Consider the following 17,042-nt stretch of genomic DNA (forward strand, 5'->3'; position numbering starts at 1 on the left):
ACAAGGAGCTTTTGCCAGCATTGAAATTCCAGTGAGATTGGTCCAGTGTTTGTTCTTTTACTGTTTTCACTAAACAAAAGTTTAAAACTTTCAAACTTGTGTTCTTTGCATAAATATTTTGACCGTTTTCTTGAAATCAAAAAAACTTTTTTTTTGCTTTATATCAGCTAAAACTCATGATCATCCAGAACGAGAGTGACTTAGCGATGATTCCAATGAGTAGTGTGCTATTGATCGCTGTAACAGGTACCATATTTCTATCAAAAACAGTCTTTTTTTCAACAATTTTTACAAAAATAACAAAATTTTTTTTTTGTAATGATCCGAAAGCAATGAAAAATTTATCTCAAATGAACGGGGATAGGCTCATACGATGGACAATTGTCCCCGCTATCAAAGATCTCAGAAGTTCCAGGTTAAAAATGTTACTGCAACATGGTTTTTTTGCATTTTTTTATTTGTTATTTTAGTTAATCCCTCTTAATCCCTAAAAGTGAAAAAATGCCATTTTTTAACATGAAGGAGACATTTTTACCCTTACTAAACAGAAGTTTTTCTGTAATGGGAACTTGTTTGAGAGCTGATGAAGTAACATGCGTATAACGTTTTTCTTTATTCTTGGAGAAAAAGCCTAATCCCCTTAATCCTTTTGATCAAAAAAATTGAAAAATTTAAAAAAAGTGATGTTTTCTTTCAATTGTTTACACAAAAGTTTCATATAGGAACACTCCATCAATAAAGATGTCCTCCTGTGCTTCTCAGTCATATTTGCCAACACATGAACCCCTGGTAAAGTCCTTTATTTAGAGGTTAAAGTCTTCTGAAAAAACTCGGCTTTCGATGCAGTTTCAACTGATGTTTCCTGATAGCCTTGGTGACTCCAGGACTTGTTTTCTTGTATGATATACCTTAATATAGACCCTTATTGTAGATGCCTTTATATGCTCCTTAGCATGCATGCTTCCGCGACATGTAACAAGAACTTTATCAATTTCGAAATTTTCAACTTTTACTAAAGTTATTTTTAATTGTATATTAAAACCATAAAAATGGAAGGTACGTTCAATCTGCATGCTTTTTAAACCATTTTTTTGGTTGTTTAACTTCTGTCTCTGCTTTGACTGAGTGATAGTCATTTTTAAGCTGGAATTTGATTTTTGGCGCGCTTTCAATTTTACTTCAATTTGATTGGCTAATTTCAAATTCAAATTTGCGCGCGCAAACTTTCAAATTTTGCACAGCATAACAGTGAGCTCAAATTGAAATCAGCCATATTTGAGAACTCTTGCATTGAGAAACCGTTTATTCAAACTTATCTTGAAAATGCCAGAAAAGTGTAACTTTTGTGACAACGTTTACAGCAACAAAAGTAACCGTGCTCGTCATGAACGCACTGTTCATGCTGATGAGAAAGGTATACCCGTATACCGCTGTTCAATTTGTCCAGCTACTCGCCGTCAATTATCTGAAATTCAAATTCACCTCTCTGACTGCCATGGTGGATTTACAAATCTTTGTCATTATTGTAATCTTGCTTTCAACGACAAAAACTCGTTTAACGAACACATCAGAAAACAACACGTGTTACCTGTTCTTGACAACTCGAGAGTTGTCAATCCAATTGTGCATCAACAGGGACAACAACAGCAACAACAACAACAACAACAACAACAACGAGGTACCCTCACAGAGTCAGCCTTTAGAAAGAGTCTCCAGTCTTATCGTATTGTAGATAGTAACAACACCGTTGGCCTTCTCGATTTCATGACTGCTCAGAGAGATGAAATCAGTGACATTATAGAACAAAAAAACATTGAACGAAGGTCCACAAAAAGTTCAATTCAGTGCGAAACTATCACTTCATAAAGAAGCGCGCGACAGCGGAGAAGCATCGGATATTGATATCTACGCCAATTCTGAAATGACCCCTGTTCATCATCGATTGTCTAACGAAACGTTTTTTCACATGGTGGAAAAAATGCTTACTGTCCTCTTCGTGTTCGCATCTAATGGAAGTGGTTGGATTCTTCAAAAAATTCTGCGGGTTGATTTAAAATTCGCTAAATTTTCGCCACTACGTGGTTCATCTTTTATTGAGCTGCCCCTCTGTCTTCGCAATCAACGGTATTTACTGAATATACGCAACCATGATGATTTCGAATGTTTCAACTACTGCTACACCGCATGAAACCACGAACTGCATGGACCAAACTTAGCTGACCCTTCCCGAGACATCAGAACACAATTGACTAACCCGGCTACATATAGGAAACCTGAGGCTACCAAACCCCGTGGTGAGTTTTCTATGCCCATGGGCTTTCACGATATACATCAGTTCGAAATCATGAATGACGTGCAGGTCAATGTGTTTCAATTTTCAAAAGGAGACCTCCTTCCTATGTACATTTCTAATAACAGAAACATCGAACCAACGATTGATCTTCTACTCCTGTTTAACGAAGATGTACATCATTATGTTCTTATCAAAAACCTCATTAAACTGGTATGCACTGTGAAAGAAAAACAGTTCACAAACAGCTTGCGTCTGTGCAGGAACTGTTTTGCTTTTTCCCACTCTGAAGAGCAACATCAAGTTCACGATGATGCATGTCGAAACCATGCACCAGCAACAATAAAGATGCCCGGCGATGATAAAAATTCTTTCCGGTTCAAAAATTTTAAGGCCCGATGGTTTGCTCCATTTACTATTTACTTCGACTTTGAGTCGTTTCTAATGCCAGTCTCATCTTGTCCAGCTAATCCGGACGCGTCTTCAACTGAAGTTATCGAACAACACATACCCTTCGGCTTTGCTCTAACTTTGATTGAGAACGGTTTTTCAACACCAAAAGAATTCGTTATCGACAGCTCCAAAAACTGCATGACAAATTTCATTAAAAAACTACATGAGATGGCGCGAGAAGTATACTATTCAAAGAGACGCTTTCCGATATATTTGGGACAACAAGTACCAAATCGAAGTAGTATAGTTGACTGTTGGATATGTGAAGAACCTTTCGGACCCGAAGATACAAAAGTGTTGGACCATTGCCATCACCGCGGGGATTTCCTTGGTTTTGCACATGAAAAGTGCAACTGGATAAGACGCACAATCAATTTCACTCCCGTAATTGGTCACAACATCGCTAACTACGACCTTCATCACGTATGCTTGGCACTTCGAGAAATTGAGCCATCAACAACAATTAACGTCATCCCATCTACAGATGAGAAGTACATATCGATTACATTCGGTGTCCTAATCAAAACAGTCACGGGGAGAGATGGAAAAGTCAGAAAAATTTACGAATATTTACGTTTCATCGATTCTTTCAAGTTTTTAACTACTTCCCTTGAAAAGTTAGTTGCTAACCTACCCGCTTCGGCTTTCGCAATTTTCGATTCAATGTTCGATAGCGATCAGTCAGTTGATGCTCTAAGTTCGATTAAAGAGAAAGGAATATACCCCTATTCGTACATGACTGACCGTTCAAAGTTTGCAGAAACAGAACTTCCCCCACTCGAAAAGTGGAAAAACAGCTTAGACAATGGAAAATTGCAAATTACAGAGGAAGAACTACAAAAAACAAAAACTGTTTTCGAGACTTTCCAATGTCGTAACCTTGAAGACTACCATAACTTATATCTGAAGTGCAATACACTTTTGCTTGCGTGCGTGTTTGAAGAATTTCGGAGACTGTGTATGAACACCTATGGACTGGACTGTGCACATCACTACAGTGCCTCAAACCTCGCTGGTGATGCATTTCTCAAAATTTGCTGGGCCAATATTCAATTGTTGACAAATCGAGAACATCTGGAAATTGTTGAAAATATGATTAGAGGAGGTCTCGCCTCGGTGTACGATGAACGTTACTTCAAGGCGAACAACAAGTACATGGAGAATTATAACAGTGCGCTCGAGTCTACTTTTGGTTTCATGGTAGATGCTAACAACCTGTATGGTGGCATCATGAAAACAGAACATCTACCCGTTGGTGACTTTTTGCTGGTGGAAGTCCCACTCGAGCAGGTACTCAATACACCGACTGATTCTCCCATAGGTTACATCCTTGAAGTAGATTTGACGTACCCACACAATATACGAGACCTCCATCGTGATTTCCCTCTCGCGCCAACAAAGGAAATAGTACCCGATGAGTGGTTGAGCACTTACCAGAGAGAGTTGAAGTTCAATGTCAGCATGCCGCGGTCATCTGTCCCCAAGTTACTACAAACCGTTACGGACAAAAAGCGGTACACGCTCCATTACCGGAATCTTCAACTTTATGTACAACTTGGTCTGGTTGTTGACAGAGTACATCGCGTGCTCCAATTTTCACAAGAAAACTGGATGGAGCCATATATCAGATTAAACACGGAAAAAAGACAGACCGCGCGGAACAAATTCGAAGAAAATTTGTTCAAACTTATGAACAATAGCGCTTATGGTAAAACCTGTGAGTCAAAAAGAAGGAGAATGAAACTTACCTTAGCGCAGAATGCAGATCAAGTGCTCCAGAATGTCTCACGCTTTAGCTTCAAGACATTCAAAATTTTCGGCGAAAATTTAGCTGCTATCACGCACGAGCCAAAGAGAATCTTTTGGGATAAGCCAACAATTGTTGGCGCGACAATTCTAGAATTAGCTAAATTTCAAATGTATAGGTTTCACTATAAAATATTGAAGCCGCATTTTGATTGTCGCTTGCTATATTCTGACACAGACAGTCTTTTATATAAAATTCGATCTGACGATTTCTACAAGGAATTAGCAGCAAAACCCAATATTTTGTCGGAGTTTGATTTTTCAAATTACCCTAAGGAGCATCAACTTTTCAACAACAACAACAAACTCGTCGTTCTCAAATACAAAGATGAATTCGCCGGAAAACTCATCGACGAGTTTGTTTCGCTGAAGCCGAAATTATATTCCATAACTTCAACAGGTAAAACAGATTTATGTTCATTTATAACTTTTGTGTTATTATGGTTAGTCATTATCACACATACATCACACTAAACTTTAAGAGAAGCAAGCAAGCATTTCTTTGAAAAACTTTCTGAGGACAAATTGATAAAACTTCTCGCAACTTTTTTGTATTTAGATTCCCGAAAAATCTCTGCAAAAGGTGTTACCAGAGCTGCCAGGGAACAATTAACGCACCAGAAATACAAAGACGCTCTGTTCCTCTCATCTACACTACGAACACCGAACAACAGATTTGTGTCAGACCGTCACGTTCTACAGACTGTTTCAATTAATAAATTGTCCCTGAGTCCCTTCGATGACAAACGTTTCATTCTTGAGGGCGGTATAAAAACTTTGCCGTACGGTCATGCCGACGCACTGATCTTGAAAGTGATCCAGAGTGGGATGCACCGACGCGAGATGAAATCGAGGATCTCTTTGGGGAAGAATGGGAAACGGATAATGAGTCGGACAGCACGCTCCCTGCTTCTACTGAAAGTTGGCAGCTACCCGATCCTGCCCTTGAAGGTTGGGAGCCACCTGATCCCGGATTCAACAGAATAATAAACGAATCGGACTTGGATAGTAACGATAATGTCGATTTCGAGGCAGTAATTGACGAAGAATCTCCAATCAATTGTCCATTCATAGATTATGAAGCTGTTGAATCTGAGGACGGAAGAGAAATAACCGATTCGGAGGAGGAAGAAGCAATACCACCGCGTAAAAGGGGTCGACGCACATAAAAAACAGCAATTTTCAGCCTTAATTTTACGTCTGTATTTGTTAAGATTGTGTTTTATGATTTATATTTCAATTAAAACTGTTTAACCTACTCTATTTTATCCCCATTTGTATATATTTTCCCTATGACACTTCAAAAGATTTAAATATTTGCATTTTTTCGTTCATTTCGTGCTAGTTTTGTTGTAATTTTTCGTTAAAAATGGATCAATTTTTGTTCAAAACCCATTTCAAAACTCTAACCTACCCGTGCTTAACACTGGTTTCAGTAACAACGCGTTTTGTCGTGATTTGTAACCTTTCGATTGTACAGATTTTGTGTTCAGTTTTGGTTCAGTTTCTCAACCCAAGTTTGTGTTGTTTAGCTAAATTTCAATTGCTAGATTTGAGCAAATTGCGTGGTTTGGTTCTACAGTAAATTCACAGTTTATATCCAGTCTTTCTGATAAGTCTAAATATTTCACTCTTTGATAAGAATAAATAATTCCCTCAAAGGAGGGGGGAAATGTTTGGATAATAATTCGGCATAAACTGAATAATTCCCTCAAAAGCGGGAAATGGAGGGGGAATAGGTTTGGATAATAATTCGGCCGGAAGGGAGCTGTCCCTGCATGTAAAAGGTTGGGTTGTCCTATCCCATGCAAAAGGTTGGGTTGTCATAGCACATGTATCGGGTTGGGTTGTCCTTCCCAATGCAAAAGGTAGGGTTGTCCTCAGGACAACCCTATCTCTTACATGGGATGACAACCCCCCCCCCGATCTTCCATGGTGTAAACGTTACTACTCACGCATTAAATTTTTCCGGGAATACTAGTTACAAGTTGTGATACTTTTTATAAGCTATAAGTAAATTTTACAACGTTTCAGGTAACTACTATATTTCATCTTTGAAATAGGATATGAGATGTTAAAAGAGGCACCAAATTTTGTCACTCGTATCCAACACAAGAGTTGTTGAAATTGGTCTTTTCGAACATTGCCCACCTAATAGAAATTGCCTATATCCAGACTTTCGTGCGCTAAAAAGTTCTTGTGCAAATTTTCGTGTGATCTTTTAGTTACCTGATGATCTAAAAATGTTAGGTTAATAAGGTAAATCAAGATCATTTTTTGTATTTGAGCCGACAATCCACTTTGCAAAAATTTAGGCACATCATATCTGATATAAATAGCGTCTCCATCTTTTCATTTAATCGTGCGACAGAAAAAAAATGCCTTGACAAAAACTTCATTTGGGACCATCTTAACCTTATCAACAAATTGTCAATTTATACTCATGAAAATTGTCGCTATGTTTTTTCCGTGACGTAAGTTAGTTTTTAAATGTATGAAATTGTCGGTATGTATGGTTTCGTTCGGTTTGAATGCAAGAAACTGTTAGTGCGTACGTTTGTAAACTTCAGAAAGCTTCCGCAGGTTCAGTTTCAAACACCAAGAAAACACCAAAACTTGTGAATGCGAATTGGTGAACATAATCGTCATCAGTGTTCAACAAGCATGTTACATTTTCGATTTTAAAAACAAACGAGCAATATATGTTTCATTAACCAGTTTTGTCAACGAATTGAAAAAAGACTTTCAACAATTTTGCAGATTCTTTCAGAAATTTTCCCTGAAAAGCATGTTTAAAATTTCTGCGCAAAGAACGCTATCACAACGTTACATCATAAACAAAAACTCAAAACTGACAGTTGCGCTTCAAAAAACAAAAATGCTTATACGGAAGTGCAATACGGAAGCTTTCTTACGTTCCAAGCAAATACAACCAACAATTTCCTACAAGTACAAACAAACAAGCAGAAAAAATTGAGCACACCGACGATTTCTTACGTCGCGTTCATTCGGCCTTCTGGACTAGGGAAAATTGGATCCCGGATTGAGATCCTAAACTTGAGTGCTTTTTCCTATGTTAATTTTTGTGATAATTGAAAAAATGATACAAATGTTTATAGAAATGTTTGGATGCGTTAATTTTTTTCTTTTTGCATTGGGAATTTTTTGTATGCATTGTGACGCAATGAGATGCAAATTTTTCTTTTACTCTTTCAGGCTGTTTTATGACAGCAAGAAAGATTTTTGCAAATTAGATAGGAGATTTTTTAACAGGTGAGAACAAATTGTCTCATATCAAACCTTATTACGACAACTATCAACCAAAAGTAACAGATGTGGAAAAATGGGGAACATTTTCACTCCAATAACTTTTCTCTAGAACAAATTTACAGAAAATGCGTCGTTGATTAGAATAATTATTGAAATCTTCTCGTCACTGTCGGGGTCGACTTCAAATTCTTAGTAGGCAAGAAATTGCAATATTCTGGAATAGTCTTTCAAGACGATACATCGTTTTTAAGAAAATCCACAATCTTGCAAGATAGCCATTCATCTAGCAAGTATGCAAATAATTGGAAAATACTCAAATAAGACGCAATTCACACGACTAATAAACATTTTCTGTTATTATGGAGCAAAAAACGTACAACCATTGTAGCTTTAATTTTTTCTACATTCCTCGCAAAATAAAATATGGTATATCTAAGAAGAAAAAAGAGTGACGCTTTGCGAATTGAAAATTGTGATGCAAAAAAGTAGAGCAATGAATATGTGAATTAAAATTCGAAAATTTTTTTAACGTGCCAAGATTTCGAGGTTTATTTTCACCCACTTTCTCGGGGTCTTGAAACGTCATACCAGGCTGGTTCGAAATGATATCAAACAGGACGATGGGAACCCGGGAGGTAACAATAGGCCATTTCAGGTAGTTGAAGGCCGTTTTCAACCGTTTTCAACCGGTTTTCAGCCAAATTAAACCAAACATTAAGGAAAATTCACCAAATTTTGAAGTTTTGACTTTCCAAAATGTCGAGCGTAGAGAACCGTGGCAAAGTTCTCAAATGGGGAACCCTTTGATGACCCGATGACATGTAGTACAAAATCCAGTCCCAATAGACCGAATTTTGACGTTTTTTGGCTATATTTGACGTTTTGTTGGCTATTTTGGTCGTTTCTATCAGCTATTTTTGGGGTTCATTTAGCTTTTTTTTTACATTTTTTGGCTATTTTTACGTTTTTTGAGATATTTTTTACGGCCAAGACTTGGATTAAGACTTGGCAAGTCTTGCTCAAGACCTAGATTAAGACTTGCAAATTTTGGCCGAGACTTGCACAAGACTGACAAATCTAAAATGTGTTATGATCATATCTTTGAAGGATTACTGATACCAAGACTTGCGATTAGATTCGCCCAGAACTGATATTGGCTTGGCATTATGTACAAGGATCTTGAAAGATAACCAATGGTGTTGCCAGATCTGGTAAGATAGCAGTCAGCCTCTTGCAAGGTACTGCAAGATAACCATATGGTCTCAGCTAAGCTTGGTAGTCTGCTTGATTTAATTAATACTTATTTATGAAATTATTTTTTTAGCTCAGTTTTCACGAGTTTTGCTATCTAAAACAAAGTGTTCATAAACTTGGTTATGAATTAAAACTATGTTTTACTATAGGTTCAATCAAGCATTAAACATCTTTAACAATTCATTTGTCTGCAACCTGTTTATTTAGTTGAACCTCCACAGATGTTATCCGTCAGATTTTTGTTGCTTCCAGATAATCGAATCTAGTTTTGAAAAACTAATAACTTGTGAAAACTGGTCTTTTCAGTTTTGAGGCAAAAAGCAATTAAGTACATAAATAACCTAATACTGGCCTCATTTGCTATTGTTATTCAATAATTAAAAAGTGCTGATGTTTTTAGTGAAAGTACTGACTCAAAAACTGCTATTTCTACTTACTGACGGATGAATGCAATGTCTTGGATATTATGATCCCGGTAGAGCCGAGCTGACTGTGGCAAACCGAGCTCTTCCACACGCACCAGATTTGCTGAAAAGTTTAAGTACCAAGGCTCCAAATATAGCTATTTGCAGTATCATATCTATTTGACTGCCAATGAACAGTTGCAGCAGTTTTATAAAACTCTGGCCGTTAATTATTTTTTAAAAAATGCTCACAGTTGGAATAAAGCCCAAGAACACCTCAGACTTCGATATTAATCCCCCTAATTTTTCTTGATTTTTCTTGAAATTGAGTAATTGCGGTTATATTACGTAAAAAGATCGCTATATGCCGTGAAAACAAGTTCAACGACTTCTAACGTTGATATTGCACAAATAAATTTGGCGTTGATTTAATATGAAGTTGTGGCTGCATTTTCAGCGTTGGTCTTTCATAAATACATAATTTCAACCCAATCACCGAATTGACTGCAAAATTATCTTTATTTTTTCAAATTTTAAACGTTACATGTCACTTATCTTATATATTTTTACTAAATATATTTGGCCTGGGGAGTAAAACAATTTATAAAACTGAAGCTATAAGAGTAAAAGTACTAAAAAAATAAAATTTTCAAAGTACAAAGTTTATTTACTTTTCACAGATCATTTCAACAATCACCCTTCTTTACTACCTAGTAAAGAGTTTTCATCCCTAACCTAGCTGTCCTTGTTAACATTTGTGCCGCCAGTTGAAGTTTTCTTTCTTTATATGTCGCAGTTCGTCTAATTGCCACGGCATGGCTTACCCGGAAGTTGGTGGCAGAGAAAATCAGCCTGAATGAGAGACATTTTGCTTTTTCTAGATGCCCGGTGCTCTGTTCATGTCACAATTTAAACGGGCTGGTCTTGATTTTTGAGTAAAATTTGCTACATGAAAAATAATATATTCAACTTGATTTCCGCCAAAAAGGCTTGCTTTGTTTGCTATTCAAATATCAGCGTGGATACTTGTAACATTTTATTTCCATAGCAAGTCGTAACCACCAAGCTAAAATGGCTTTTTGGTAATAACCTACAAACTAGCTTAAGTATCAAGTGTGCATATTACTATAGTAATTCCTAATTCCCAGTTGTCAGCTACAAGAGTATGACATTATTCTGCTCACAGTTAATTTCGGCATGTGAGTAATTCTCAGACTCTTCAGGTCTAATTTATCCTGGGTAAACTCTATCACGTAAATATAACCAAAATGAAGAAAACATACACATAAAATGAAACTTTAAATATTCTGCGATGCAATTGCAATGTTTCAGAAAAAAAACTAAATTCTTTCTCTTGAATTATGCTGGTTCAGTGCTCAAGTCTGGGTAAATGTTCCAACAGTTTTAAGGAAAATGTAAGGACTATATTGCATGTTTATTTTCTTCCCACCATTTCCAACTCGCTCTCAATTTCTCCTTTCTCTCTCTCTCTCTCTCTCTCTCTCTCTCTCTCTCTCTCTCTCTTTGTCACTTTCTCTCTTTCTCATTACATAAAAAAATTATAACATTTAACACTTTTTCAAGAAAATTTTAGGCAAATTTTCATTTCTTTTAAATTTCTATAATAAGTTTTCGGTTGGTGTCTTGTATGGCAATTCAGTTTATGGTGGCCGTCAATTCGAGATCTTTATCAATTGTAGCTAGAAACAGAAAATTCTAATACAAAAGTAAAACTAAAATTAAGGAATTTTCCTTTTTGCAAGTTTTTTTCTGAGTATGTTATTGGGCTTGAAAGGCTCAAAATTAATCCTCATAACATAAAATTTTCTTGTTATCTAGCAAAAATGAGCTCTTTGCAGCCTCAAAACTAATTCAGCTAATAAATTAAAGGTAAAATCCTTACATTTCTATAACTTATAATATAGTTTTGTTTCTCTCTATCTCTCTTCTTAGATCCGTGTTAACAAAAAATGATGTCGCTAAATTTCGGTATTTTGAACTTGCATTTTTTAGCAAGTTCAACCTTTGTGCTTAATATACTTTTAGCTTTTGATGAGATTGTAGGTTTTGACAAAGTTTTGTGGTGGTTTGTTTTAATTTGTTAAATCTTTCCATTGCCAGTTTTTATGTCTCCGTAACTAACAATTTTTTACTGCCGTGTTTTTGTTCGTCTTTCTGCAACCGTTTACGTAGTGTTCTAACTAGCTTTTGAAATTTTTGTTATGAATATTTATAAACAACAAGTTTCATATATATTTCACAATTTTGATTGTGGGAGCTCAGTTTAATGTAATAACAAAAGCTTCCAAAAAATTTAAGTAGTACAGTTAGAATAGCATGAGATGCAAACCTTAAAAGCCTATGTAGCCTTTCACTCTTTTCAACATACTTTGTAACAGTTATTACTACCTGATTATCATTCCATGTGTGACATTGAAGCGAGTTTCAAAAGAAATTGAAACTCGAATTCGATTTGCCTGGCAAACACCAAACCATTTTTGACAATTATTTACAAATTACGGAAAAAATACCTGTTTGAGAAGTTCAATTCAATTGGAGTAAAAGATTCTAAGCTTGTGATGCCAGTTTCAGTGTTCTTTCTGATAGTTTTTCCGATTCAGAGAGCTCGGGGCCATATATAAGCAATCACAAACATTTAACTGAGTGAATTCAGAGAACTTTGTCGACATAGTTATGTACAAACAGCAAACGAGGCAATTTTGCCATATAAAATCAGGTAACTACCAGCAGAAATAGAACTTGAAAAACTAGCAAACATCAGTTCAAACTCCTTGATTTCGTCCTAACAAATTGACTCACAGTGTATTGAAGCACAGCTTTTGAGCAGAATATTATTTGATGCTGGTTCATATTTCCGTAAGTCAACTTACGTGACTGAGCAGAAGAACTGAACTTTCATTTTTTGAAAAAAAACAGTCCTTTTTAGAACTTCTCAAATTTCACAATGCGGAAAAAAATTATTAATTGAGTTATAACATAGATAAAAAGTGGCAGCCTCGTAAACATAATTTAATTTGTTTTGTTTGTTGGTACACCCCACACTGTATCTACTGAACAATCTTGATCAAATATTTCTTTAATTGCGCTATCAAAAGCTGTTTAGGAGACATATTTCAATAACATAAAAACTTGCAAATAATTGAGTTTTTGAATTTCTGAACTTCTGCATAATTAGAGCGCATTGTTGTGGTATTTGGCAATGCTAAACAATTGTTGGGAATATTTCAGAATCAAGTAATGCAACTGCCCTCTGCAGTATAGTAGACAAAATAGTTCACAAACTTTAGCAAAATTTTAATTAGCCGGCAGACTTGAAATCATTGATAAAGGGAGGTGTAAAGTTTTCCATGTTACTGATAGGAGAGCAGATTTTACGACCAGAAAAAGTATTTTTTTTACATTGTCCCTTTTATTTCCTTTTTATTTTAAAACCTACTGATCGTTTGAAGATGGAACAACGCCTTTTCACCGCCCGGGATTTTGTAGATAATTTTTTTCAGCTCATTTGGTTAATTTTTCGAATTTATTTTGATTCAAACTTGATGAGCTGCGTTTTCCTATGCCCAAATTAGTATCGGACTGGAGAAAACAGAAAGAACCTCAAAATCTGAGTTGGGAGTTAATTACCATTTTTATGATCTCATAGGTATGAAATTTTCCGTAGCCGATGATATCGCATGAAATTACGGCTGAAAATGATAATTATGTTGGCTGGGGTATAAATATATGGTGTTTTCTTCGTTGTGATTTTCACAGAATAGTTTTCTAAGGCCCCCGATATCTGAGTGGGGATTGAATCCTCATTTTTAAGTTTTCATTAGTATCAAATATGCCGGAGGCAATGAAATGGCATGAATTTAAGGCTGAAGTTCATCTGTTTGGATCAAAAAATTTTCTGATTTGTCGAGATTTTGACAGAGCTATTTTATATAAACTCTGTATTCTTTCAAAAAAAACTCTGTATATAAAATCTTTTTGGTTTTTTTTGAGGACTAATTGTTGTTGAAGCCAATTTGATCAACAAATACTTCTAATTTTTTTGAGTTTTTTAAAGAAGTTGGTTTTGTAGATTTTTCTGAAGTAAGATAATGAAAAAATTATACTCTTTTTAACAGAAAAAAGGAGGACAACGTATTTGAAATAAAAAATTATTGATAATCTCTTGAATCACAAAAACACAATATATTCTGAAAACAGTAATATGCTCGGACACATGATCTAATAGAAAAAAAGTTATGCAATATGTCTAAAATTTTGTTTCATTTTTAACCAGATAATGAATGAATAAAAAACTTCAATTTTCAGAGCAATGATTTTTTAACCACACATTTTTAGTTGCAACCAAGGTTCATAAAATTTCTAAACTGCTGAAAGAAATTGAATTTGAATTTAAACAAGACTCTTACAAATATCAGTGTTGCTAATAAAGATTCTTGCAAAAATTCTTAAATCACTAATTAAAGCGAATTGCCCAAAGTTAAGCAATAGTAAAAAAACGCTAAAGAAACTAAATAAAAGATTTTTTCGAACCTTCTACTGATAGCAAATTTTGCAGCAGGGCTCTAAAGCATTCCTTGTTGGTTTCTCTACTCGGTGCACAGTGTGTGACAACTGGAGGAATTTTTTGTTCAATCTATTTTTACCGATCGAAACGTTCATTGCAGAGAGTTCCTAATTTAACTCTAATTTCTTTGTTTTTGCGAAAATTTGCTTGTTAGATTTGAAAAAAAATGGTGCTGTTGGCTTGGCTTGTAATCACAGTGGAGGTTTTCTGACTTGTTTGATCCGAAACTCTTGACTCAGCATTTGCTGAATTTTTTAAAAAATCAGTCATTTGCAATTGAATAACAATGATGGAAGGACCAAACGGCTTCGCTAAATGGCATAAATTTACCTATGTGGTTTCTTTGTTTGATACCTAATGGTTCTTATGTTTTAGACATGTGTTTAAGAGATCTGAGCTATCTTTTGCAATTGGCCTTTTGTTTCTAATTTTTTGCTTAAATTAAGTTAATACATGTTGCATTTTTTGTAGATATTGAATCCTTACCTTTTCTAGTGCTTATAATTTTATTTTAAAGGCAATTTTGGCTTCTATACCCAGAAATTTAAAACAAAATGTATGAGTTTTAGACAGTTTCCTAAGCTGTTTCTTATTGTCTTGTGATACTATCGCATTAAAAACAGGTTTATTGGATTTGAAGCAAAACACAATCGAACATATACAATGTTCTTAGTGAAAAGAGTATGTATCGTTTTGACGGCTTCAAAACAGTTTCTAACTCTTTGCCTTTTATTTTCATTCTTCTTTCGTATCAAAAATTTCCGAGGTTAAAACGTTCCTGTGCCAATTTCTGAAGATATTAACACATGTATTCATAGATTTGATTTCAAGATGCTCTCACGCAACTTGAAATAACATTGTTTTTGAGAAGTTTGATGCTGTTCTTGAACTCGCTCACTATTTTTTTCTCCTTTATAACTATCCATAACCGTTTTTTATTGACAACTTGTTTCAAACATTTTTTCGTGAAACAAACTTTGACACTGTTTTTATGATGCAGTTCAAGTTTCTTTGGTTTTGACACTAGGTTTTTTCTTGAAATTTTTTTGTGTTTTCGATGCTGGTCATTACTTTTGGTTATTTACTGTTTTCTTTTTTGCAGAAACATTCTAAAATGAGGGACTAAACATGTTTAAAGTGACCCAATGAAACACTCGTTTTCATGATTTCAATTTGAAACCTGGTTTTAATGGTTATGGCAATTTCATAAAAAGGTTTTCTTGAATTTTGAGTTTTGGATATATTTGTTGTTAACTCTCAGTATTAAGACTTAGCCTCCACTAATGTGATGAACAATTCGTTTTATTAAATTTTAAAATTATTCTATTTGTTTTATATAAGATCAAAATTTGTTATTGATTTAAAAAAAACTGGTTTTTAATAACTCAGTGAAATTTGGATTTTGCCGATATTTTTGACTTGTGGTTGCTTTTTATGTTTAGTTTTTAGGCTTCGATACTTCGAATTTTCTTTGAAAATTTTGCGATTTCTGAAAGTTTGCCCATTTATAGTATTTTTTGTTTTTTAACACAATGATGACAGTTCTCCTTGGCTTTCAAGATGAGAGTAGTTGAACATAAATGAATCCCAGTCGATAGTTTACAGATTTTTCGCTTTGACACCAGTTTCTCCCAAAGTTTAACTGAATTTTTTATATTTGTATGTGGGTGTCGTTTTTTGTAGTCACAGACAGATTGCGGATTAGGACAGGTTTTAATGGCTTCCTAAGCTGGTGCAGAAAAACCGTTGAAGCACTCTCAGTTAAAAGTTTTTTTGCCGTTTTTATCGACTTTGAATGTTACTATTTTCGTCAATATAAACGTATTTTCAAATTTTGCCTATTTGTTCCTTTTGTTGAATTGGTATCTAGTCTCCTCAAGGACCGGTCTCATATGGTTTCTTGAGATGTACAGGTTATTTTTCACAGCTGGATACATTTTTATCAGATGCTTTCTCTGACACTATTTAGTCTTTTGTCTAGTTTTATTTGATGTCATTTTGACTTCGTTAAGTGTTTGTAAAAAAATTAAATTTTTTGGTCATAATTAACATTAACCAGTGTCAGTTTCTCCGATGGAGTTACATAAGTGTCTGTCTATCTGTCTAGTAATTTTAGTTTAAACCTGATAGTTGTGATGACAATACTCCTTTTGTTCCTGTTGTGCATGATATGTTACTGGATATCGTCAAAGACATTTTTCATTTGCCTTGATATGAACTTTAGGTATAGTTGTGACAAATTTAGATTTATCTGATGCTATTGTGACTCTGTTAGTGATTTTTTTAAAGAATAGGTATTGAGTTCGACCCCAGTTAGAACTTTGTTTTGGTTTTGCTGTTTGTCTTGTCTCGTAGTCTCATTAATTCCATGTATCATCAGCTATGCAATGCAGCATTATTTAATTCGTTTAGTGCTTTGCGTATAAAAAAAATTCTACTCATTAACAAATTAAAATCGAATAGTGTGTATGTTTTTGAAAATTTTTTCGATCTTCATTTAGTAGACAATTAAGTCAAAAATGTGGATGAGCGGGTTGGAACATTGTGTGCAAACGCACATTACGAATCCTCCTTGTTGGTCTTTAGTAATAGAGGGTGTCTGCAATCGAATCAATTACTTACAATTTACAAAATCATTAAATCAATAGCTGTGAAATTATTACTCACTGGGAACTCTGAGGCACAGACTTGCGACTCAGTTTCTTATATACGTACACAGTTTTCTTCTTGCAACTTCTTGAAAAGGTGTTTTTTAATCTCCCCTTCCCCCCTTATTCTCCTCCAAAACAAACATAGACGATAACCGCATTTCAACATCCCCGATTCTAGTTTTGTTCCATTAAATGAAAAACAGCTCTTCATTTTCAACAGCTTTTTTTTTATTTTTTCCAGGAACTAAAAAATGTTAATGGACCTCAACAATTTTTCATTTATATGCACAGTAAGCAAACGCGATTCCGTAATGAATATGAAATATTCG

At 34.9% G+C, this 17,042-nt stretch overlaps 1 protein-coding gene across 1 annotated transcript in view; it reads right to left on the reverse strand.

Moving 5' to 3' along the window:
• LOC142355778 (uncharacterized) overlaps positions 1-16,743 on the reverse strand; it is a 38,191-nt gene extending 21,448 nt beyond the window's left edge. Inside the window, exons 1-2 of the mRNA XM_075407836.1 lie at positions 16,730-16,743; positions 9,511-9,601 (exon numbers count right to left, since the gene is read on the reverse strand). The gene's annotated coding sequence lies outside the window, so the exon portion shown is untranslated. The remainder of the gene's footprint in view (positions 1-9,510; positions 9,602-16,729) is intronic.
• Positions 16,744-17,042: the final 299 nt, after the last annotated feature.

This window comes from Convolutriloba macropyga, unplaced genomic scaffold (assembly GCF_964194025.1).
Source record: "Convolutriloba macropyga unplaced genomic scaffold, txConMacr16.3 SCAFFOLD_321, whole genome shotgun sequence".
NCBI lineage: Eukaryota > Metazoa > Xenacoelomorpha > Acoela > Convolutidae > Convolutriloba > Convolutriloba macropyga.